The sequence below is a fragment of the Ovis aries genome, chromosome 19 (genome assembly GCF_016772045.2).
Source record: "Ovis aries strain OAR_USU_Benz2616 breed Rambouillet chromosome 19, ARS-UI_Ramb_v3.0, whole genome shotgun sequence".
Taxonomy (NCBI): Eukaryota; Metazoa; Chordata; class Mammalia; order Artiodactyla; family Bovidae; genus Ovis; species Ovis aries.
Window position 1 is genome coordinate 34,366,490 of NC_056072.1, and position 25,067 is coordinate 34,391,556.

The window sequence follows — 25,067 nt, forward strand, 5'->3', positions numbered from 1 at the left end:
GAAGCACTCTTCAGCCAATATCAAATGGGGTCGTTGTTGCTCAGTCACTCAGTCATGTCCAACTCTTTGTGACCCCATGGGTTGTATCATGCCAGGCTTCCCTGTCCTGCACCATCTCCCAGAGTTTGCTCAAACTCATGTCCTTTGAGTGAGTGATGACATCCAACCATCTCATCCTCTGTCGTCCCCTTCTCCTCCTGCCTTCAGTCTTTTCCCAGCATCAGGGTGTTTTCCTACGAGTTGGCTCTTTGCATCAGGTAGCCAAAGTACTGGAGCTTCAGCTTTAGCATCAGTCCTTCCAGTGAATATTCAGAATTGACTTCCTTAAAGGCTGACTGGTTTCATCTCCTGACTGTGCAAGGGACTTTCAAGAGTCTTCTCCAGCACCACAGTTCAAAGACATCAATTCTTTGGTGCTCAGCATTTTTTATTGTCTAGCTTTCACATCCATACATGACTACTGGAAAAACCACAGCTTTGACTATACAAATCCCTATGGTCAAAGTAATGTCTCTGCTTTTTAATATGCTGTCTAGGTTTGTCTTTGCTTTTCTTCCAGTGAGCAAGCTCTTTTAATTTCATGGCTGCAGTCACCATCCACAGTGATTTTGGAAACCAAGAAAATAAATTCTGTCACTGTTTCCATTGTTTCCCCATCTATTTGTCATATCTCCTAGTTTATAATTTTTTACATTAAAATTTTTCTTTTCAATTAGATAGTGATATTTTTTATCTTCAACTGGTCCCTTATTTGAGAGAGCCCAGAATTAAGAACATCTTTCAGTTTCATTTGGCCTCCAGCAGTGAGATGCGTTGAATGGCTCCTTCAAATTGGAAGGAAAAAAGAAAAAAAATGTTTGGTTCACTTTTTGAAACCCTGAACTAATTTCATAACCCCGTGTCATATGAGGAGCCCATGACCGATCCACATTTCCCAGGCTTTGCAATTCTACCTCTCAGTGACAAAGGCGGTTAAAAATTGATACTGTCACTCCAAAGAGCGGATTTCATTTTTTCTCCCAGCTCTGGTTTGCTTCAAGGTTGAGGAAATTGTTGGGATGGATAGAAAAAGATCCAAAGCAGCTTCTTAGCCCCTGGGATTTGGATAAATAGAAAAGTGTTCATAGCAAACTTAGTTAGAAGTGTGGTGGCATTTTGTGCCCCAAGACTGTATCTTAGAGCTAGTGGGTTGTAGAGTGGACAGTTTGGGGGTATCAGGCCTTTGAAACACCTGCATTATTCCCTCTTGTTTATTTGTGAAGGAAGCAGTGCTGCCCAGGGTTTACACATGCAGATTTTAAAGGCTGGCTGCCTAGTAAAATCCTGACACAGGTACCTTTTTTGTGATCTTGGTCAAATTACTTCACGTACCTCAGTTTCCTCATCTGTAAAATGGGGACAGTAATAGAACCTACATCATAAAAGGCAGTTGTGAGGATTGAATGAGTTAGTACATAGGAATTGCTTACCTGACTACCTGGTGCCTCGTCTGGAGCTGCCTTGACACGATGGTGGTGATGATGATGATGGTAATGATGGTAAGTGCTAGAAGAGATAAAGGTGAAGAAGAAATGACATGAGCACTTACTAAATACTGTGCTTGCCAAATCTCATTTAATCCTAAAGAGTAAGATGGCTTTCATTTGACAGATGAGGAAGCTTGGGGTTAAACAGGTTAAGCTCCAGACCAGAGTTAGCCAACGGCAGATCCCAGTAGGGTTAGGGATTTCACATGTCTCCCCAGCACTGGAGAGTTGCAGTGCTTCCACTTCACAGCTCTTCTTCTATTCCCTGTCTGTCTTTCCACACCAAACTCCTGCAAGTTTTCTTGAGAGCAGAGAGTCCCTGATGGTGATCACTCCCACCTCTCTCAGGACCTCACTCCATGCTGGTCCCTTTGCTTGGGAAATTCCTTCTCCTTCTCCTCACCTAATTAGTTTCTCATCAAGTTCTTTCCCAGATGACACTGTTTATGATGACAGAATTTGTTAGGGTGTCTCCTTCCCAATCCTGGTCCCTGCTGTGAGCTGGTCTCCCTGGTAGAAGGCTTGCCTTTTCCTAATTCTTACAAGCTTACTCATGACTTGGCGAGTCCACCGGGCAAATACGCTGGAGACAGAGCCTTTTCCTAGTGCACGTTACATTTGCAGATGGCATGGCCGTGTCCTGGCTTCTCGCCTCAGTCCTTCCCCCGTTATGAGATCTCACAGCACTGCTGACAAATTTTCTAATTTTTTATTGTTAAAAAATCCAGGCTCATAGAGAAATGGAAAGACAAGATGATGCCTACATTAAAGCACTATCGTTAACATTTTCAATTTGCTTTTACTGTCTATATGCCTGTTTACCTTTCATTAAGATTTTGTCTAAGTAGAATACATAGAGGAAAAAAGGCACTAATTCTAAGAGTACAGTCTGACTAATGTTCACTAATGACTAAAGTGAAGGCACCTATTTACAGGGCACTGCTCTGACCCCCGCTCTGGATGCGCCTCTGGTCCACTCTCATTTCAGGCCCCTCTTGGTCCTATTTTCCAGGTCTGTTTCCAGGACCACATGCCTCCAGGCCTAGCTGGTAGTCTAGGGGTTGCTGTTTACTGAAGATGAGAGCAAGGCTTGGACATATGGCCTGGAGTGTCTGAACTCCTTCATGAAAGGTCCCATTAAAGTGTGGAATAGAGTCATTCTGGGAGCCTTCAATTGTTCTCCTGTTCCAGGCCCACAGATGTTACAGGTAGGCCTACTCCTTGAACTCTCTTGAGCATTTAGGGAACATCATATTCCTCTTCATTCATTCTGTTACTCATCCTTCTATCCATTCAGCAAGTACTTTACTGACCACAAGCTGCATGAGGCAGTGAGGCCCAGATAGGTTATACAACAAACAGCACTATCGTTAACATTTTCAATTTGCTTTTACTGTCTATATGCTTGTTTACCTTTTATTAAAATTTTGTCTAAGTATATGCATCATGGGCAGAACTGACGTGCAAGTCTAGGCAGTCTGACTTCAGATCCACACCTGACTACAATATTATTATAGAATACTGAGCCACAGACAGTGAGAAATGAGAGTAAAAAACTAATGCACTGTTTCATTCTCTCCTCTATACTTCAACCTGTGCCAACTTCCACCCCTGCTCAAACTGTTCACAAGCAGAGGGACTAGGCACACACATAGGAAAATCCACATGGAGAACAACATTCAGCTCAGATGCTATGTGAGCATACACACAATAAGAACCACTAGAGACAAGAATTCGGGGCAGGGAGGCTACGGGATCTGACGAGATGGGACTTTGATGGAATTTGAAAGGAGGTAAGGACGCAGAGCAACAGAGGTGGCCAAAGTACTGGAGCTTCAGCTTTAGCATCATTCCTTCCAAAGAAACCCCAGGGTTGATCTCCTTCAGAATGGACTGGTTGGATCTCCTTGCAGTCCAAGGGACTCTCAAGAGTCTTCTCCAACACCACAGTTCAAACGCATCAATTCTTCGGTGCTCAGCCTTCTCCACAGTTCAACTCTCACATCCATACATGACCACAGGAAAAACCATGTGGTAAAGAATCTGCCTGCCAGTGACTGAGATGCAGGAGACCTGGGTTCAGTCCCTGGGTCGGGAAGATCCTCTGCAGAAGCAAATGGCTCCCCACTCCAGTATTCTTTCCTGGAGAATTCCATGGACAGAGAACCCTGGTGGGCTATAGTCCATAGGGTCACAGAAGAGTTGAACATGACTTAGCTGAACATGACTTAATTGAATATATTGTTGTTTGGACTTAGCAACTAAACAACAACTCCGTCTATATACAAAGCAAGATTTGCAGCCTTATCGTGTGACCTCTTTGAGTAAACATTTTTACAGTCTGTGGGGACTGATTCCTCAATTGATTGCCCTTCCATCAGCTGGGAGGTGCCTGAAAGAGGTGGTGAAGCAGGAAGACACTTAGAAAGATTTGCTCTGGCCCTAGTGTGAGTCTGAAATGTTTTCATCAGAGCCCATATAAATGGGACCTCACAGCCCACATCTCTTGCCCAGTCCCATTGTTAATGAAAAAATCATTCTTTGCAAACAGCTGGCAGGGAACAAAATGCTGAAAACCATACCAAAATGTAGTCATCCTTCATCATTCCCCTCCAGTAAGACAGTGAGGAACAAACTTCTTACTGAGCATGTATTTTAAGATCTTTCCTAGCTGTCTAATTTTTCCAAATCTGCAGGAGCCAGCTGTAGATGCTATGGGTATCCCACCCGTATTCACTTGCTTGTACAATTTGCATGCTTACCTCCAGGTCTTCCCATTCTTCGCACCTGCTTTTCTTCCCCTGTGGGAATTCTCTGCCCAGCACACAGCAGGCTGGGAATGCATTCTCCCTCCCAGAAGTCCTCAATGAGTTTCTGATGGGAGTTGATGTATGGATACCCCAACACTGCATCCTCAGGTGGGATGACCCTGAGTCATAGAGTCTACACTGACCCCCCGAGTTTTCCCAGAGGGTTAGCTTCACTTCCTCAGGCTGATAACAGTGTGGCAACATACCTTTATTGCCTTCTGTCCCTTCCCTGTCTCACTTCTGCCTCCTCCTCAGTGGTTCCCAGAATCACCTCTCAGGGAAATAACTTGCCCGCAAATCCATACCTCGGGGTCTAGGTGTGGGGAATCCCAAACCAGGAATTTTGTTCAGCTTTTTATGTTACAAAAACCAGGCACTGTAATTTAAAGAAGATCCTCTTTCATAGGAAAAAGAGCAGACACTGTTTGCCCCTCAAGCGAATGCTAGGGAATTCTGCTTGCTTTAATTTGGAACTAATTGCCCATAAATTTATTTAGATTGTGTCCAAGTCAGGGCCCTTTTCATTCTAAGTAATACAAAAACCACTTAAGCTAGATTACATTTTTGAAAGGATGGGTGAGGGGCTTTATTCTAAAGACCATGTGCTGTCTCTCAAGACCAGAAATACGCCTGTGGCAAAGGGACAGACTGGAACGAGAAAGTGAATGGCTGTCTTGCTCTTCCCCTAGGGCTGCAGGTTCTCTGATTTTTGCTTCACTTATAGCTGCTGCTTCTCTTTCTGTAGACTAGCTTGTCCCACCCCACTGTATCAATGGACAAAACTTTTGAGTTTTCCTATTATCTGTTCTACCATAAAGTCAATTTAGAATTCCAGGGAGAGAGCCCTGATTAGTTCACCTTGAGTCATATGCCATCAGAGGTAGTGAGTGGACTGGGTTAGGGAAGGGGTGATAACACATACCTTCTGGATTGTATGCCTCTGAGGGGCTCAAAGAAGAGGGCTGAGGCCTGAGCATACCCCTAAAGGAGTGTTACACAAGCTTGGAAGCAGAGGCGGATAAGAGAAAAGGATTTTTAGTTAGCAAACTATGATTTTCTGCATTTGGTCATCACCTATTTGGACTGCTGCTACTGCTAAGTCACTTCAGTCGTGTTCGACTCTGTGCGACCCCATAGATGGCAGCCCACCAGGCTCCCCCATCCCTGGAATTCTCCAGGCAAGAACACTGGAGTGGGTTGCCATTTCTTTCTCCAATGCATGAAAGTGAAAAGTGAAAGTGAAGTCGCTCAGTCATGTCCGACCCTCAGCGACTCCATGGACTACAGCCTACCAGGCTCCTCTGTCCATGGGATTTTCCAGGCAGGAGTACTGGAGTGGGGTGCCACTGCCTTCTCTACCTATTTGGGCATTTGAAAAAATACTATCTGGTTCCAAGAGGGCAAGTTTGTGCATAAAGTATGCAGTGCAAAAATGCCCCTATTCATTAATACCACGCCAAAAGTCATTCAACTGAAAAATGTTCTTATGGTAAGCAAGCTGAAAAAAATTTTTTCTAAAGTGCCTTCACTCAGAAAAAGGAGTGAAAATGTGAAGTCTATACATTGCTTGTCATAGCATCCCCAACAATTCCATTTCCAATGTGTAGTACCGGGTAGACAGGACAGGAACGCTAGCCCACAGTGGGTGACCTTAGGAGCTAAGCTTTCTGTATTAATTATTTTCTATTTCAAGCAGACCTGGATTTGAGTTCCACTTCTGCCAATTTTTAGCTATTTAATCTCTGAAAACCTTTCATTCCTCCTCTGTAAGATAGGATTATTAGTTAAAGTATTAATTGATAAAGTGCCTGGCACATCAAGAGGAGTATAGGAGTACAATAAATGTTATCTATCATTGTTGTCATTGTTACTAATCCACTGTCCATGTAACCTTTCTCATTAAAATATAGCATTTCTCATTAAGAGGGCAATGAAAACTTTGGGAAGTCAGTGAAATGGTAGAAACAATGAGTTCCAGAGACTTTCAGCCTCAGTCACATTCAAGTTCTGACATTAATTACCCGTATGTGTTAACTTGTCTCTGCTTCAATTCTCTGATCTATAAACTGAGGGTTTATCATCACAGTAACGACTTCTTATGGTTATACTTAGGATTAGATGAGATGTAAATGCTTAAGATAATGTCTGGTGCATAGTAAGTACTCAGTGCATGAAAGCTGGAATAATATTAATACAAGTCATAGCTGTAGAAAGTGTTCTTGTTGGAAATATGCTTTTTAGTCTGCAAGTAAGATGAAGTAAGAGGGTGGTCATTATAGAAATGTACATAGATGCTTGTAATTCACGCATGATCTGTCACTGGCCCTATTTCCATTGAAAGGATATCCCAATAGAATTAGATTAATATCCCAGTTATTAGTGTTGAAACTTCGTGTCAAAAATCGTATTTCCACCTCAAGGCAAAAATAAGCCTTCTCTGTGTATGAGGCCACTGGGCATAGACAAGATTTGCTTTTTCAGTATAAAATATTCTAGACCAACAGATTCATGAATATATATATATATTTCAGCCCAAGTTTACTGGTAAGAGAAACTCATTCAGGTCTATTTCTGTGCATTAGGCAAGCCACCACTTTACATACTAACCTGTCTGCTTTTCTGAATTGAATTCACGTTCACTTCCGTGACTCTGATATACTGCTGTCCTTCATTCCAAACTCTCAGCTCCATTGCCGTCATCACATCTCTAGCACTGGCCCTGGGTGCAGAGCCCTGGGCTGCTCACTGTACAGTTACCTGGACCTCTGTTCTCCAAGTGACTGTGATGCACATTCAGGTTGGAGGATGCCAGGGGTAGTGGACATGAGTTCAACTTTGGCTTCAGTCCACTGGGTTTGGAATCCCAATCCTACATCTCTTTAGCTGTGTCACCTTAGTGATTTCATTACCATACTGCTATCTCTTCATGTATGATGCAGGGCAGTAATAGCTCCTCCTTCATTAGATGGTTGTAACATGTAAATGAGATGATAAATGTAAAGCATTTAGGCTAGTATCTAGCACCTAATAAGCACTGAAAAAAGAAAGTCTGTGGCCATGACTGTGAGTCTCATGTCACAGATGTGGAAATTGAAGGTAAGAGGGTGAGGGGGGTAAGAGGGTTTCATGGACTGACCTGACATTTTAAATCAGGGCTCACAACCCCAAAGTCCTCACTGCATTCTGAAAAAAGATCAAACTGTATCAGGAAGGGTTGAGATAGGGGCCATACCCCCAAATGGCATTGACCAAATTCAGTTTTCAAGTGTTCTCTAAATGATTTCATTCAGTGAAAGCAACTCTTGGCTTCAGTACTAGTCAAAAGAAGAATCTAGTGAAGCTCTGCTACTTATCTAGTTATTCTTGGTACTAGCCTGTGCTCAGTGAACCCTTTCCAAGGGCCCCACCTCATCTGGGACGCTGAGAGCAATAAAGAGTCTGTGTTCAGCTCATGCAAGCAATAGAATTTTTAAAGTTTCCTCTATAACCTTTGAAAATCTGTAGAAAAACAGGTGAGGGGCCTGAAAGATAGGTAGATGTGGGAGTAATAAAATCTGTCTCATCGAGCTGTCTTGGGGCTTAATGGAGGTCATATATACAGAGATTTCTAGGTACAGTGATTGGTAATTAGCAAGTAGTTAAGAAGTGGCAGCTTTCCATGAAGGAAAGCAGTCAAACCAGCCAGAATAAAATGTCTTTTGTCCAACATAGAAAAGGCATAGTTCATTCTACTTGGGCCAACAAAATTTCCTTAAAGGGCAAAATCAGCACCTAGTGTGTGACCCTTTAAGACTGAGGCCCGTCCCAGGTGCCAACCCCCACCTTTCTGCAAAGGTCAAACTGCTCTTAACTTGTGTGCTGACCATGGGGTAGCCAAACTGCTAAGCTACTCACCTTGCCAACTCCTTGGATTTTAGTGGATTTAATCAGCAGTCGTCTTTTTTTAGTAACTAAAATCTGCATTTGATGTGGCATCTTTGCTGTTTCTGCCATCAACTCTTTGATGAGTTTTTCTTGAGAGCAAAGTGTCTGGTTTAATCAACAGGGTCGTTCAGACCAGCATTGAGGTCATTTCTTCAACTTAACTAGCTTAACTCTTCAGCAGGGTGCCTGACCTCCCCAACACCTCACCTTCTTGTCTGAAAAATAAAGATAATGATAACACTTAATTCAGGGTCATCAAGGTTAAAGAAATAATGAGTTGAGAAATGAGAGATCTGTCTCAGTGTGCAGCCCCTCATAAATCCTTGGTAAAAGGTGATTACTGTTATTGTTTTAATTGATATGTTATTTCTGCTGCTGCTACTATATTTTAGATTTTCTTATAGATGAGGATCAGAGAAGGCAATGACACCCTACTCCAGTACTCTTGCCTGGAAGATCCCATGGACGAAGGAGCCTGGCAGGCTGCATTCCATCGGGTCGCTGAGGGTCAGACATGACTGAGCGACTTCACTCCCACTTTTCACTTTCATGCATTGGAGAAGGAAATGGCAACCCACTCCAGTGTTCTTGCCTGGAGAATCCCAGGGACGGGGGAGCCTGGTGGGCTGCCATCTATGGGGTCACACAGAGTCGGACACAACTGAAGTGACTTAGCAGCAGCAGCAGCATAGATGAAGATACTGGAGAGAAATGGAAATAAGAGAATTGACCATTTGGAGTTATTGGAGGAACAGTATAGATGCACAGTCTGCTGAGCTTCCTAAATGAACATTGATTTTAAGCAATAGCTAATATGACCATCTTATTGCTACCACCTACTCTTTACACATCTGGCCTGTATTTAGGTTGAAATATAATGACCAATTGCAAAACTACTGCAGTCAGGGAACCATTAGTAGAAATGGCTGTTGGCTGACCCATAACATAAAGTTTTTCAGGTCATGAAGTTATGAGTTATGTTTGTCTTCCAGCCTACTTTGACAGATTGTTTTAAAGGGTCTCATATTGTCATACTGGAAAAAAAATCATCAAAGTGTGCTAAGAAAAGGATATTTGGGGCAGGTTAGAACACTAAAAATGCCTCCCCCAAATAACCCCTCCTGTGCAGCAACTGCTTATCAGTCTTACCAGGAGCACCATAAATCACCTCTAAATTGACCATTATGTCATCCTTGGGCATCAGGAGTGACAAATAATCTGAGGCAACCTCCTAGATTCCAAGGAGATTGTTTTCTTGCTCACATCAACTCAAAAGGACTTAGAAGCAGTGCCGAACTTATGCTTTGCCTTGCTAATCTCCCTCTCCCTTTTTTAATGCAATAAACAAGGAGTCAGGGGAAGTTAGTCCCTGCTTCCTGACGTGATGATGGTGAATGGAAATATGGTTGATGTAGAGACGCTCTCCTTGTCTTCGACTCTGAAACTCTGCACAGGTGGTAAGAATCTGCCAAGAAAACATACTTCCACAGACATCTGAAGGGGACAGCCAAGGAGCAGAGGGGATGAACAGATGAGTAGTTAGTGGCCCATCCTTGGCCATAATGTGTGATGATAACAGATTTCAAGAGTGATCTTCCTGTGACATTCAATCAGTCCATCAAATGCATGAGAGCAGGTGGGAAGTGAAAAGTTATCCAGGGGTGGTGCTAGGGACCCTTTATGAATTATTCATCTTAAACAAACTTGCATGAACCAGAGCACTCAAGGGAAAGCCTGTTAGCCTGAAGGAGGCCACTAAAGAGCCCAGCTATCCATCTCAGCAATGGTTTTTAAATGCTGCGTGTCACGGCTCATGTCAGGCGGGAGACTGTGTGACTCATTTCTTAGTTGCAGTCTGCTCCCATTCTCACGTGGATGGCCATCTACCGCCTCCTTCATCGTGGAGCCTTCAAAAAGCTGCACTCCTTGAAATGGAAATTACTAGGGTCACTGGTCTCTTGTTTTAGGGGCTGTGAACAGGGCAGAGCAATGGACTGTAGACTTCTGAATGTCAGTGGTGACCTAAGTCATAGAATCCAAAGAAAAGGGAAGGAGAGAGTGTGGGAAGTTCCACAGTATCTAAGAAGAGGTCAGTGGTAGAGAGAAAAAAAAAAGTGTATTGTAAATGGCAATAGTAAATGGCACCCAAAGGCATTAATACCCATGAGGTGTTAATATGAGGTGTTAATGTCATGGGCTGCTCACCTCAACTCAAGACTGGGTTTCAATGGTGGAAAAGTGAAGTGTAATTAATTTACACAGAACTAGAAATCACAATACATGGACCCGGGATACTATCCCCTGCCAGATGTCCAATAATCAGTAGCTGAAATCAATAGGATTGGATGAAATTGAATTAAAACTATTTATTTGACCCTACACTTACTATCAGATAATTGGGGAAAATACTATGAATATCTAGCATTTATTAAGCAGTCAGTATTAGTAAGTGTTCTGGGTTTGTGCATGCACCGTCACATTTCATCCTCTTAACTATAAGGAACCTCAGACTCAAAGAGTCTGAGCAACTTTTTTTTAGGGTCATATAACCAAGAAGTAACATAACTGTGATTTGAGCTCAAACAAGTCTCTTGCTAGCCCTCTACCAAACTATGCCATATTTTCTAGCACTAGTTCTTGAACATCAAAAGGTGACCACAATCCATGCCTTACCCAGTTCACAAGGTTATTGCTGATTTCCATGGAAAAAAGACAGGAACCCAAAGTGAGCAGGCAAGTGCTGCCAAAATGAAGCACATCATTACTATTTGACAAGTCCAGTCTATATTTGTGGTTAAGGAGGATAGGCTTCAGGGGCAGATACCTGGGCATGGAGCCAGGCTTTGGTTTTGCCACTTCCTAGCTGTGTGACCTTGGGCAAATTATTTAACTTCTCTGAGCCTCAGTTGCCCCATTTGTAAATGGGCATAATAATGGTCTTGACCTCATAGAAGTTTTAGGGAGCTTAAGTGAGATATCTTTAAGATGTCAAGCACAGTGCCTTAGACATGCTCAACATTCAGGAAAGCATAACTTCTGTTAGTATTACCTTCAAGTTAGTTCTCTCCAAACTCTGGCTGGGCTCTGGTTTAAAACCCAGTAGCTGGAGCATCCCACACCTGTCCCTGAGCAGCCAATAACTCACAATCACTCTAATTATACTCCTGCAGCACTGAACTAGCACTTGAGACTTCCTAGAATATCATGATGGCTCGATTGCACGGGCAATGGTTTGTTCAAATTCTGATCACAATGACAGCAAAACCTTGACTTCACTGAAACACCCAGGTGTAGATTTGCATTTTTTTAAAGGAATGAAATTATCCTTCTCACACCATGCTGGTTGTGAGAAGTATAGTTTCTTTAATGATTTTTCAGTTGAAATGCTCTATAAACAAAATATTGAATTAATTGCTGCTTTTTAAAGTACTTGTTCTGTACTATCTTTTTTCAGTATGAATTATCTAAATCTTGGACTTTTGGTTTCAAATTCTTATTTCACTGACATCCAGTGTACATATCTTTAACTCATTTTTTTTTTAAATTTTAAAATCATGAGTGGCACTAGCATTTAATATATGCAAAAGTAAGCCAAATCACTGTTAGCCAGGGTTCTCCAGAGAAACAAAACCAATAAGGTATATAAAGATGTATATAAATGTTAGTCACTCAGTTGTATCTGACTCTTGGCAACCCCATGACTGTAGCCCCACAGGTTCTTCTGTCCATGGGATTCTCTAGGCAAGAATACTGGAGTGGGTTGCAATTCCCTTCTCTGGGATATCTTCCAGACCCAGGGATTGAACTCGCATCTCCTGCATTGCAGGCAGATTCTTTACCGTCTGATTCACCAGAGAAGCCACAAAAAGATGTATAAAAGAGGTTTATCATAAACACTGGCTCACACAGTTATAAAGGCCAAGTAATCCCATAGCATGCCATATGCAACCTGGAGAACTTGGAAAGTTATTGGGTAATTCAGTCCAAGTTCATAGGCCTGAGAACTAGGCGAGTCAGTGACAGTGTTATAATTCCCAATCCTAGGTCAAAGGCCTGAGAACTGCTGGTGTAAGTCCCAGAATCCGAATGCCCAAGAACAGGAGCTCTGATGTCTGTGAGCAGGAGAAGATTCATGCCCAGCTGAAGAAGACCCGAAAGGAATTTATCCTTTCTTTGCCTTTCTGTTCTGTTCAGGCACTCAACAGTTTGGATGATGGCTGCCTACACTGGGGAGGGCACCGCTCTTTACTCAGTGTACTGAATCGAATGTTAATCTCTTCCAGAAATATCCTTACAGACACTCCTCAAAATAACGTTTCACCAGCATCCCTTAACCCAGTCAAGTTCATATAAAATTAGCCATCACAATCACTATGTATTTATTATCAGTTTTGGCCCTTGCAGCCTTGTTGGGTTAGATGACCTGTTCATTCACCTCACTGTCTTGACAACAAATAATTATTGAGAAAATGATTGTAAGATGCAAGTATTATGCTAGATCCTAAGGATACAACTTTAAAAGTGATCTCCCTTGCCTCTGGGAGCTTAGACAGGAAACTATGTCTTTAAAAGCCAAAAGTCACTCCCTGGTTCACTGCAGTATTATTCCTAATAGCTAAGATATGGAAACAATCCAAATATCCATCAACAGAAGAATAGATTATGCAAGTGTATATACACACAATGGAGGGCTTCACCAGTGGCTCAGCGGTAAAGGATCCACCTGCAATGAAGGAGACTCAGGAAACTTAGATTCAATCCCTGGGTAGGAAAGATCCCCTGGAGGAGGAAATGGCAACCCACCCCAATATTCTTGCTGGGAAAATTCCATGGACAGGGGAGCCTGGCGGCCTATAGTAAACAGGGTTGCAAAGAGTCAGACATGACTGAGTGTGCACGCGCATACAATGGAATGTTTTTCAGCCTTAGACAGAAGGAAATACTACTCTTTGCAACAACATGGATGGACCTGGAGGGCATTATGCTAAAGAGAAATAAACCGGTCTCAAAAGAGTTTGGGGTCGCCAAGAGTCAGGAGACAACTGCGCTACTAAGCATGCACGTTTGACATTGTGCCTACAGTTACCAACACAGTATTGTGAACTTGACAATATAAGAGAGTAAACCTCCTGTTAAGTGTTCTTACACACATGCGCACACATGTATAACCACACACACATGCACACACCCACACAAAGACACGAGGAAATATCAGAGGTGATGGGTACAAACATTATCATGACTAGCGATAGTATCACCCATGGATACTATCATTGCCTAATTCCCAAATACTGTGCATATGTACGAACTCACCAAATTGTATGCGTTATTAAACACACACAGTCTTTAATGAAAACAAAATAAAACTTTAAAGGTGTTATCCATCAGATGAAAAATGACCCCTGGCAAGAGTGTATGCTTTAGGAATTCTTATGAGAAACACTCACTTTGGACTTGGGTCATCCATGAAGACTTCTAGGGGAAGAATTTGAGTTGGAATTGAAGGATGCTTTGAGTATGACAAATAGAGGAGAGGAAGAAGGGCAAAGAGTTCAGTCAGCATGGCATGTGTGGAGACAGTGATGGGCTGCCTCGTAGGGTTTGCTGTAGGAAGGTGGATAAGAGTATTGAACAGCCATAACCTTGTTGTGGAAGGCCCTGAACAATAGAATAGGCAGTCAAGCTTTTCACTAGAGCCAAATGAATGTTGAACTCCTTAAAATTAAATTATATGAGTGATTTTATTCATATTAATGAAATAGCTCAACTTTTCCTGTAAGGTATGTTTAAACTGTACACATTGGTACCATGAAATGGTAGTTTCATTTGTCTCAACAAAAATCTGGAATTTCAACCAAGCACATCAACTGGCTTTATCACAGAAACACTTAAATTAAGTATTATCTAAGCAAGAGCCAGGGTTAGTGACCAAGGGAATTTCAACTTGAAGATGAAGTGTTTACAAACTGTGAGATTACACTTAAGGCTTTATAAAGTTAAAATCTTAAACATGTTGAGACTAAAAAAGTGATTCAGAAATGTTGACTAATTTGGCTGAATAGCTCATATTTAATGTAACACTTAAAATATTGATATGTCAACACAGACTAAAGCTCTTCTCCAAAATTCTGTAATTTTTTTCCCTCTGGGAGCTTATTTCATTTAATTAATTGACGCAACAATTGTTATGTATCTTTCCCTTCACAAATGGTAAGTAATGATGTTAAAAATAAACATACTTAGAGCTGTCTTCCACCAAATTACCAGCATGATTTATAAAACATTCCTAATTTTAATCAGAAAAACAGTCTTAATTTGGTTTTATTAGGTCTAAATTAGTGGATGCATTCCCATGTTCCCATCACTGTTTGGGGTCCCCCCATTTTCATCTCTTGAAGGGGATAGCAGAACAGATGTGCATTTATTGCACAGTAAACAAAATTGACTTGATAAAGGGATCTCTACCTCTCTCTGGAAATGTAGACAGTACTCAGATCCCTTGAGTATCATGACAAAAACAAATTCTTGGTGTCTTCCCTAAGTGGCAAGCCCCATCCCACTCACTGTTTCTGTAAATAAGGCACAGATTCTGTAAACACAACCACGCTGCCTGCCCTATACATCACATATATAGCTATGAACAAGTGCCTCAAGCCCACCCTGTATTCCTGTTTCTTCCCGGGTCTCAGTCCACCTTCCCTTCACAGTTTCTGCAACCTGACCCTTACTAGTAGTCTTATCTACTGCCTTTAGTAATAGTCACCTGGTAGTCTTATCTACTACCTTTCATCTAGTAGTTTTGTTCAAGGATGATTGTTAACCATCAGTTATTTCACTTGCAGGTTGAAAATTGGTATTTTTCCAGTTCAACTCTTTGGTCTTTAACTGATTTTTAAAAATACAGAAATATGTGAGGGGCAGACCTTTTCCAGAATCAACAATTCGTAAAGAAAACATTTCCAGCCTGGCCTCTTGGTGGCCAAGTTTGCTTTCATGACGTGTGTACGTACTTGGTTGCTTAGAGTCATGGTCATGTCTGATTGTTTTTTGTGACCTCATGTATGGTAGCCCACCAGGCTCCTCTGCCCATGGGATTTTCCAGGCAAGAATACTGGAGTGGGTTTCCATTTCCTCTTCAAGGGAATCTTCCTGACTGAGGGATCAAACCTGTGTTTCCTGCATCTCTTATATTGGCAAGCCCACACAAGTCAATCTTTCCAGGAAAGAGAGGCAGTACTTTTTGAAGCTACGAGTCGAGCTAGGGCACTGGGGTTGGTTTCAAAACGTGCTCTTTTTGAAGACCACATGACTTCAAATTTTAATCGGAAAAGAGATCCTAGATTTGGGGAACCTAGAATTGTTCAGATCATACTCCACCCAAAGATATCTTCTCTATTAGCCTGTCAGAGTACCTAGAATTCAAACATTAGGAGCATTTGGACTAGTCAACATTGAATTTTTTCCACTTGTTTAAGAAATACTGTTGTTTTGTTTTAGTTGCTGAGTCGTGTCTTTTGTGACCCCGTGTTCTGAAGCCCGTCAGGCTCCTCCATCCATGGGATTTCCCAGGCAACAATACTGAAATGTGTTGCCATTTCCTCTTCAGGGGATCTTCCCAACCCAGCGATTTAACCTGCATCTCCTGCACTGGCAGGTGGATTCTTTATCACCGAGCCACCTGGGAAGCCCATTTTAGGAAATATTAACTGCTGTCTTTTTGAATCAAGAGTCAAGGTCAGCAGATTTCCTTGTGTTGTTACATTTCTTATTCTCTAACTGTTGAGCGCTCTCTCTTTTAAAGTTATTTTTCCATTTTAGTGACTTTTTGAAGAAACTGGATCAGAGAGAGAAATCTATAAGGAGAAAGTCTAGCCTGCTAGTGCTATTCCTTGTAGAGAGAGACAGCTATATGAGGAGAAGGGCAGTCCTTCACTTTTAAAGAGGGAAGCACTCTATGAGGACAAGGGCTAGGCAGCATGCAGCCTTCCTCCCCAGAGAGAAGAGAAAGCTAATCTGATTCAGCTTCTCCATCAGCCTTATTTTTCTCGAATGGGTCTCACACAGTCTTTCATCCCCTTCTTTACGTTCTTGCCAACACCTGCTGCTTTCAGTTTGTTTGCTTTTTTAACAATAGCCATCCTATTGGGTATGTGGCAGTATCTCACTGTGGTGACACCTTAGTCTTATTATCTTACTCGGAATATCTTTTCTTGAAACAGGAATACTGTAGGAACAGAAACTGTGGACAAAGTGTTAGATCACTCAGATGGGGGACCACTGACCCTGTGATTTCACAACAAATCATATTTACTGAAAATAGTACCATAGGAAGGTTATCTTTGGGAACAGACTCATGACTATGGAGTAGTCTTCCTTATACATAAATTGTCAGTTATAATACCTTCTCGTGGATTTCAAAAGATTAAATATGATGTTTATAAAGTGCTTCCCACAGTTTGTGGCACATGGGATGTGCTCAGTGAAGAAAAGGTATTATTAGTTGAATTTTATGTTATCTATGCACTTTAAAGAAAAAAAAGAAAAAACCAAACTGGTAATTCTGTCAAAATCAGGGATATGGCTGGTTTGGAATGACCTTGTGCTTAGCAAATCCCTACTGGCCTCTAGTGATCACCGAATTATTTTATGAGACAGCTTATTTAATAATGCATACTAGCATTTTGTTTTTCCTCTCCAAAATGAGATATTTGCATATGTCTAATCTTCAGACCTATTTTTCCTGGTTGACACAGCCAAGGTACCTTAGTCAAATATTTACATTCCTGATACAATCTTCCCAAGACATTCACAGAACTTTTGGCTAGTTCATACATAAATAAATAAATGATAGTGTTAGGTCACTTTTTTTTAAAGCCACTCCAATAACTCCTTGTCAGTTGAGATATAACATCGCAGTTACAAAAATGTTTAAGATCTCAGTTTCTAACTGAAGTGAACTCTTTCTTTCATATGCAAACAATAGTGAACTTGCTGGTTCAAAAAATATAAAAATCAATGAGAAAGATTTAACAGAGCAATTAATGAGATAATGTCTAGAATGCAGTTTGAACCCCTGGGAAAAATGTAGTTTATAGCCACAAAACATTTTTACCATTATGTTTGTTCATGAGCCATAAATACAGTTGAATTCTTCTGTGAAATCAGGGCCTGGAGGTAGGGAAAAAGGAGGAATCAATATTTTGTGTCTCTGTATCATAGTGATGTTTGTTCATAGCCATTTGAACATTTATTTACAATTACTATTAGAGCACAGTCTCTTTAATATGCATTTTATTAATCTCAGATTCAAGAAAAGTGACTTCTGGCAGTCACCTTCACTGTTACCCTTGAATCTGAGAACTTCCCTGTTGTTTTTAAATTGGACTGTCTTATTTACGTTGGCTCTTAGTCTTTCCAGGAAGATTCTGGAGTGTTTTTTATTTGTACCTTCATCTATTTCTTTATTGACTTTGTGACTTATTTAAAGGACATTGGATTTCTTTATACCATCCATTCACTTATCTAGGACACTGTCTCCAAGTTACAGATAAATCTGCAAAGACTAAGCTAGATACACTTCCTAAATTTAAAATGACTCTGATTGTCCTTACCTTTGCCTAAATATGAAATAAAGAGTATAAAGAATTTTACAATAGCTTTGGTTGTAACTATGGAATATACTACTTCTTTAATCTGTCAGGTAAATAGAAAAGATAGGTAGAACATGTCATTTAATCTTGAGAGCCCATATTCTAGAGCAGTGCTTCTCAAAATTTAATGAGTATACCAGTCATCTGGAGAACTCCTTAAAAGCAGGCTGTGATTCAGTAGATTGGGGTGGAGTCTGAAATTCTGCATTTCTAACAAATGCCCTGCTGATAAGGCTTTTGGTTCATAGACCTTGCATTTGAAATGCAAGGATCTAAAATATTATAAAATACTGAGATGAAAGATGATTATTTGAATTCAGCTTCATGCTTGAAAAATATAAAGGAACACCTTTATATGTGTATCATGTACACATAATATTCAAAAGTTTATGACAAAATTTAGAACATACTCAAAAGTGAGATTTCAGTGTATTAAAGAGTAGATTATTTGCCAAATTATCCCTTTAGCATCTGTGGTGCTAATATAGACATTAGAAAGAAAATTTGATGTTCCTGAAACTCATTACAAAATTTTTAATGACCTCACAGCTGCTTAGTTTTTGAAGCATAACAGCTGCTTACGTTGGAGTAGAAATAATTCCTGATCATGAACATATTTTATAGAGAATGCCTACCAATGGGTTATTTGTTATTGTTATTACAAATATCCATTTTTCTTTTGAGCTGAGTTGTTTCTTACTTATTATTATTATTATTTTGCTTATTTAAATTGCTCCCCCCCCCCAGCTTTATTGAAGTACAGGTGACATGTAACATTGTGTCAGTTTAAGGTATACAGCATGTTTATTTGATACACTTGTGTATTGTAGAGTGATCACTGCTGTAACGTGAGCCAACACCTCCGTTACATAATTCACGTAATTGCTGTTTTGTATTTTGTGGTGAGAACATTTAAGAACTACCCTCTTAGACACTTTGAAGTTTATAATACAGTATTATTAACAATAATCACCATGTTGTATATTAGACCCCCAGAACTTAATTGCCTTATAACTGAAAGTTCATGTTCTTTGACACTGCTTATTAAAATTCTGTAGACATTATGTCCCCAAATTAGTTGAGGAAAAAAGTTCAGATAATTCATTTTGGCCAACATTTATTGAATGACTGCCTTGGATGGGCCAGGAACTGTAAAAGACACTAAAGTTACCTAGAAAGGAGTCCAGTGCTCAATCAGCAAATTAGCAAGTGGAAGAGAAAGATAAGTACACTGCCACTGATAATTCTGTTGCTGCTGCTGCTGCTAAGTCGCTTCAGTCGTGTCCAACTCTGTGCAACCCCATAGACGGCAGCCCACCAGGCTCCCCCATCCCTGGGACTCTCCAAGCAAGAACACTGGAGTGGGTTGCCATTTCCTTCTCCAGCGCATGAAAGTGAAAAGTGAAAGTGAAGTCGCTCAGTCGTGTCCGACTCTTAGCAACCCCATGGACTGCAGCCTACCAGGCTCCTCCATCCATGGGATTTTCCAGGCAAGAGTACTAGAGTGGGGTGCCATTGCCTTCTCCAGATAATCCTGTTAGAACTACACTAAAACAGTAGTAGTCAGCTAGAGCTACTGCAACAAAATTTCACAGACTGGATGTTGAAAACCAACAGAAAGTTATTTTCTTACAACTCTGGGGGCTGAAGTCCAAGATTAAGGTGTCGACAGGTTTGATTTTCTCTGAGGCCTCTGTCTTGGGCTTACAGAGGGCCACCTTCTCAGTGTCCTTGTGTGGTCTCTCCTCTGTGCTCACATCCCTGGTGTCTCTTTGTGTGTCCAAATTTCCTCCTCTTACTAGGACATCAGTCAGACAGGATTTGGGCTGGCCCTCACAACCTTGTTTTAACTTAATCCCCTCTTCAAAGGCTCTGTCTCCAAATACTGTCACACTTTGGTACTGGGGGCTAGGGGCTTCAACATAGGAATTTGGAGGGAACAAAATTTAACCCATAACAGGAAGGCAAAATGTTTTTTGGAGCAGCGGACAGAAAACTGTATCATTTCTGGAGTCAAGTTAGTCATAAAAGGCTACTTGTATGTAGCATTTGAGGTGACCCTCAAAAGAGAAATCAGATTAGGGTCATATAGGTTAAAAATTGGAGGAAAAGTCAGGATCAAAAGTTGGAAGCAGTATTTTAGAAATTTGTTTGAAAAATGTATCAAAAAACTTGGGAAAGTAGGAAAAAAGTCCCTAACAAATGCCACCTCCTACACAATCATTGTTATTATTTTGTTTAATTTTCTTTCCATCTTTCTTACCTATTTAGTTTTATATACAATTAATGTGCATAGACACATTTAACTTTGGTTTATTTTGTTAAACCATTAACAAAATAACTTGTTATTTTAATGTTAGCTATTCTACATATTGGAGAAGGCAATGGCAACCCACTCTAGTACTCTTGCCTGGAAAATCCCATGGACGGAGGAGCCTGGTGGGCTGCAGTCCATGGGGTCGCTAAGAGTCAGATACGACTGAGCGACTTCACTTTCATACATTGGAGAGGGAAATGGCAACCCACTCCAGTGTTCTTGCCTGGAGAATCCCGGGGACGGGAGCCTGGTGGGCTGCCGTCTATGGGGTTGCACAGAGTTGGACACGACTGAAGTGACTTAGTAGCAGCAGCAGCAGCATTCTACATATTATATAACTTTTAAAAATTATGTCATAAGCATTCTCCATGTTTTAGTAAATCAGTCCTACCATCCCCTTTAGTTGAAATTAAGTAGCTTCTAGTTTTATTAAATATTATGAAGTTTTTGAATTATTGGGTTATTTTCTGTGTTTTGGAGATTTCCTGGCATCCTGTCCCCATGGTGATATTGACAAGGCATATCTTCAGAGATGTCATATTTGTTAAATGATTGGATGAAATCAACAGTATTATGACCCCTGACATATATTGACAAATTACCTTCCTATAAGACTACACCAATTTTCATGTCACCAGCAGAGTGTGACAGCACCAGTGTTATGCTCAAATGTCACGGCCACTGTGTCCTTCTCTGATATCCTACAGTAGCCTCCTGCTGTTCAAGATTCTCCGCCCATGTCACCCTCTTCTGTTTCCTTCATGGCACTCAGGGCTGTGTGAAATTATCTCACTCGGTGTGTAATTCTGCACCTTGCTTGTCTCTCCCTTTCCAGAGGATACACTGCATCATGGTATCCATCTTTGTGTCCCTCCCTCCCTGGCACATTATAGACATTCATAGATACTAAAGGAGTGAGTTCATTTTGCCACATTCGGTCCTTTTAATTTGATTTTTTTTTCAAAATATCTCACCTCATTTGTAACGTATTATCAGTTGTCCATTCCTTTTTGCGAAGTGTTTTTTTTTTTTCAATGTAACAAGCATGTTTTTTCATAAACATGACACAAGAGTTGGATAAACGGTTTACATGAAATGATACTGGCAATTGAGTGTATGTTCTTCGGTTCTTTGTCTCGTCACAACCAAGATTTGGAGCAACGGACATTAAAGCCCTTGGCGCGTCACAACTCTCCAGTCTTGGACAAACCGTATTATAGCTCTTAGGCAAATCAGTGTTACAGCTCTATTTTATTTAGAAGTTAGCAGGAGAATCCATCCTCGAAGTGTGAGGACATGCCGACCCAAAGACTTGAAGGGAAGAGAGTGGAGGAGCACGTGGGGGAGGGGGAGAGAGAGAGGGAGAGAGAGAGAAAGAGTGCACGTACATGGGAGAGAAAGAGGGAGAGAAAGTGCTTTGGCTCCTCCTTTTATATGTTTTTTCCTCCCCCTGGGCCTGCCCTGTGCAAATTGGGCTTAGCCAGGAGTGCTGTTTGTTCTACCTGAAGTCTTCACTCTGGTCCTCAGACCTTCTTTCGTTCTATTTTCGCGGGCTTTTCCCTTCCTTGTCTTTTAGCCACTGCCATTTTGGACTCCTTTCCCCTATTCTACCTACCTAACATTCCCCCCTCAAGAGATGGGAGGCCCAATTCTTTGGGAATAGGGGCATCGAGGTCTTTCTGGCTACTTCCTGCTGAACTGGGGCAGCGAGGGGTATTGCTAGTCTCAAGCCTCAGAGTCCTTATAGCGGTGTCCATCTAAGGGTGTGAGATATTTTCCACTGGTCGGCTGTAGTTTTATATATTTGTTGAACTGGCACTGCATGTTGTAGCTGGTTGACCTGGGCAGAGACAAAACAGGTTAGACAATTGACAGTTCATGGAATAATCATAAGCATCATCAATATAGCATAACAAGGACTAGTAGGGGCATTAGTCATTTTTAAATTCACATCGCCAGGATGGCTCATCCCTCCTTGTTCAGGGATCAGACCTATCTTCTGTCTGTTTTGGAGTACAATCTCTGTCAAGCTGTGTTGGCTGTTTAGAGCTATCCTGAGAAATCTTATCCCCAGAAACTAGATTTTGGGGGTATTCATTAGAATGGCACTCATTGGTAGTCCTGAAGAGGTATCTGAGATCTCCCAGGGGCTCACAGGTGTATTGAGTGTCCTCTTCTGTTTTCATCCACGGCTTGACTTGTGAGTAGTGAATCCAGGTGTCATGTCCTGGTACCTTGATTGCTGTAGGGGTAGAAAGTATTACAGGGTAGGGGCCTTTCCATGTGGGCTGGAGTTGAGCCTTTGGGGACCCATCTTTCCAGACTTTAATTAGGACTTGAGTCCCTGGAGCAGATAGTGGTGACTCCTTAGAATCTTCTGGGTCCTGGTTTATACCCCACAAGCGTATATCCTGTTGGAATTGCCCAGTGGCCATGGTATAGGACTGGAGGGTCTGAACCTCTGGATCTAGGAAGAGGTCATTGACATAAACAAAAGGTCTCCCATATAGCATCTCATAAGGACCAAGACCAAGCTGTTCCTTAGGGGCAACGCGGGTGCGGAGGAGAGATATCGGTAAAGCCTCCTTCCACCCCAGGGAGGTCTCCTGGATTATCTTTTTTATAGCTGATTTTAAGAATTGATTGGCTCTTTCTACTTTTCCCAAAGATTGACGCCTCCAAGCACAATGGAGATAATAAGTAATGCCCAATGCTTTTGAGACCCCTTGGGTGACCGTGGAAGTAAATGATGTCCCATTGTCACTTTGTGATGACGTGGGCAGATCAAATCTTGGAATGATTTCATGAAGCAGTTTTTTTTACCACCTCCTCAGCCTTCTCAGTCCTCATGGGAAAGCCTTCAATCCATCCTGTTTAAGTCAATGCAAATGCAACTCTTGCCATGAACGTGTAACATAAGATATACAGGCCAGCTGGCCTAGAGCTCAGGGTATGGACTCAGTATTTTCCTAAAACACATGTGCCATGTATATTGTACATGTATCTACCAGAGTGACAGGGAGTAAAAGGGCATGGATGGATGTAAGGAAAATGAAGTCACAAAATACTCCACAAGAAAATGAGCTGGAAAACAGAAGATTATCTGTCACTGCCACTAGGGGAGGGAAGGCATGTGTTTTGTCTCTCAGAGGACACTTGGCCCTGTCTGGAGACATTTTTCCTTGAGAGGGGAAACTGCTTGGATATCACTAGTGGGAGTCCAGGGTGGCCCCCACATACAGAAACCATAATCTAGAGCAAGAGACAGGCATCAATACCATTTAAAAACTTCTTGGATAACTCAGATAATAGGCAGCCGTGTTTGGGAACCATTGGAATTTTGAAAAAACTGGTTATCAGGTATGCAGTAGCTGAGCGGCCTTTCAAAATCCATTGAGAGCATATAAAGGTATGGATTCTCCTACCCTAACTAATGCTCTCCCTGGCCCCATTTCTTCACCAGTAGGTATGAAGTGAAACAGGGCATTCTTGTTTCCAAGAGCTCCCTGGCCATCTACTCAACGTCTAGAGCTGGGACCTCAGGTGAGTGGATAGATTAGGAGCTCAGGTGGGCAGTGCTACCCATTGCTTCCAGGTGTGTGTTTTTAGGAGAGCCCCTGCTTGATTTTTCCACAGTCAGACTGAGCACTTTATGTTGTAGTAACCTAGTACACAAGCCATAGCTTGTTTGAAGTGAGAGGAATCCTGTGGCCTGTGTGTTTTCAGGATGGAAGTTTGTTTGCTCACCTGGGTGGCACTGGACTCTGGAGACAGCAGGAAATGAGACCACATTCCTGTTCAAATAACCTGTCTGCAAGGCCCGAGAGCTCTGCATTCAGCAGTGAGCTGTCTAGCTCCCTTTCGCTGCCTCCATTGAACACAATAGAACTAGAAGCTTCTGAAAGCACGTGAAAGGTAAGAGCCACCTGGGAAATGGCTTGTTCCACTTTACCCCCATCACTCAGCAACAGGTTTCCAACAAAGGATCTAACCCTTTGTGTGCCCACTGCCCCTGGGTGCCTCTCCCACATATTCTGTGCCTAGCGTGGACTTCATTTAGAGATAGCTCTCAAATCTGACTTTTCTATTTTACGCTTCCAGACTCCCCACAGAGTTCTCAGTTAGGCTGTGTTAGGCACGTTATCTGGGTCATCAAAGTGCCTGAGCTCACTCCAAGTTTTTAAGCAAAGGTGCCTCCTACCACCTTCAGAATCACCAGGGCTGGGTGGGTGTCAGCAAAGGCTGTTAGCTTGCAGCACCAGCTGCCTCAGGCTATAGGGGTGAAGAAGCTGCACTTTGATACTTCTCGTTGTGGTTTATCGATCCTATTATCATCATCTCTTAGGAAAATCAATGCTTTGGTCTTTCAGTGAACATGTAAATAAAGTGATAAAAAATAAACCAAGGCCAGTTGTTTCCTGATGCAAAAAGGAGAGATGAATTAAGAACATTTATGATGAGCAGCAGAGGGCTGTTTGTGAGTTTGGGAGGATTTAGAAACAGTGAAAATCAGGGCCGTGTTTGGTGATTCAGTGATGCTGGCTGTTCTGTGCTTGGAGGACATCCTCGTCCCAAGTGTGTGGTCTCCTGGTTATTAATGGTGTTGCTTGGAATTTGTGATTGAAACCAACATTGTTCACTCAATTTCCCATCAGTTTTATCTTAGGAAATAAACCTTTGTCTTAACTGAGTTACCTAACTGATAAAAGGAGATACTACTAATCATAATAAGGTTAATAACGAACTATTACTGGAATCTCCTACATGTCTATTCACTTATTCAGTAATATTTTTTTCTGGGTCTGTTCTCTGTATGATTCTAGCCCCTAGGATACACTGT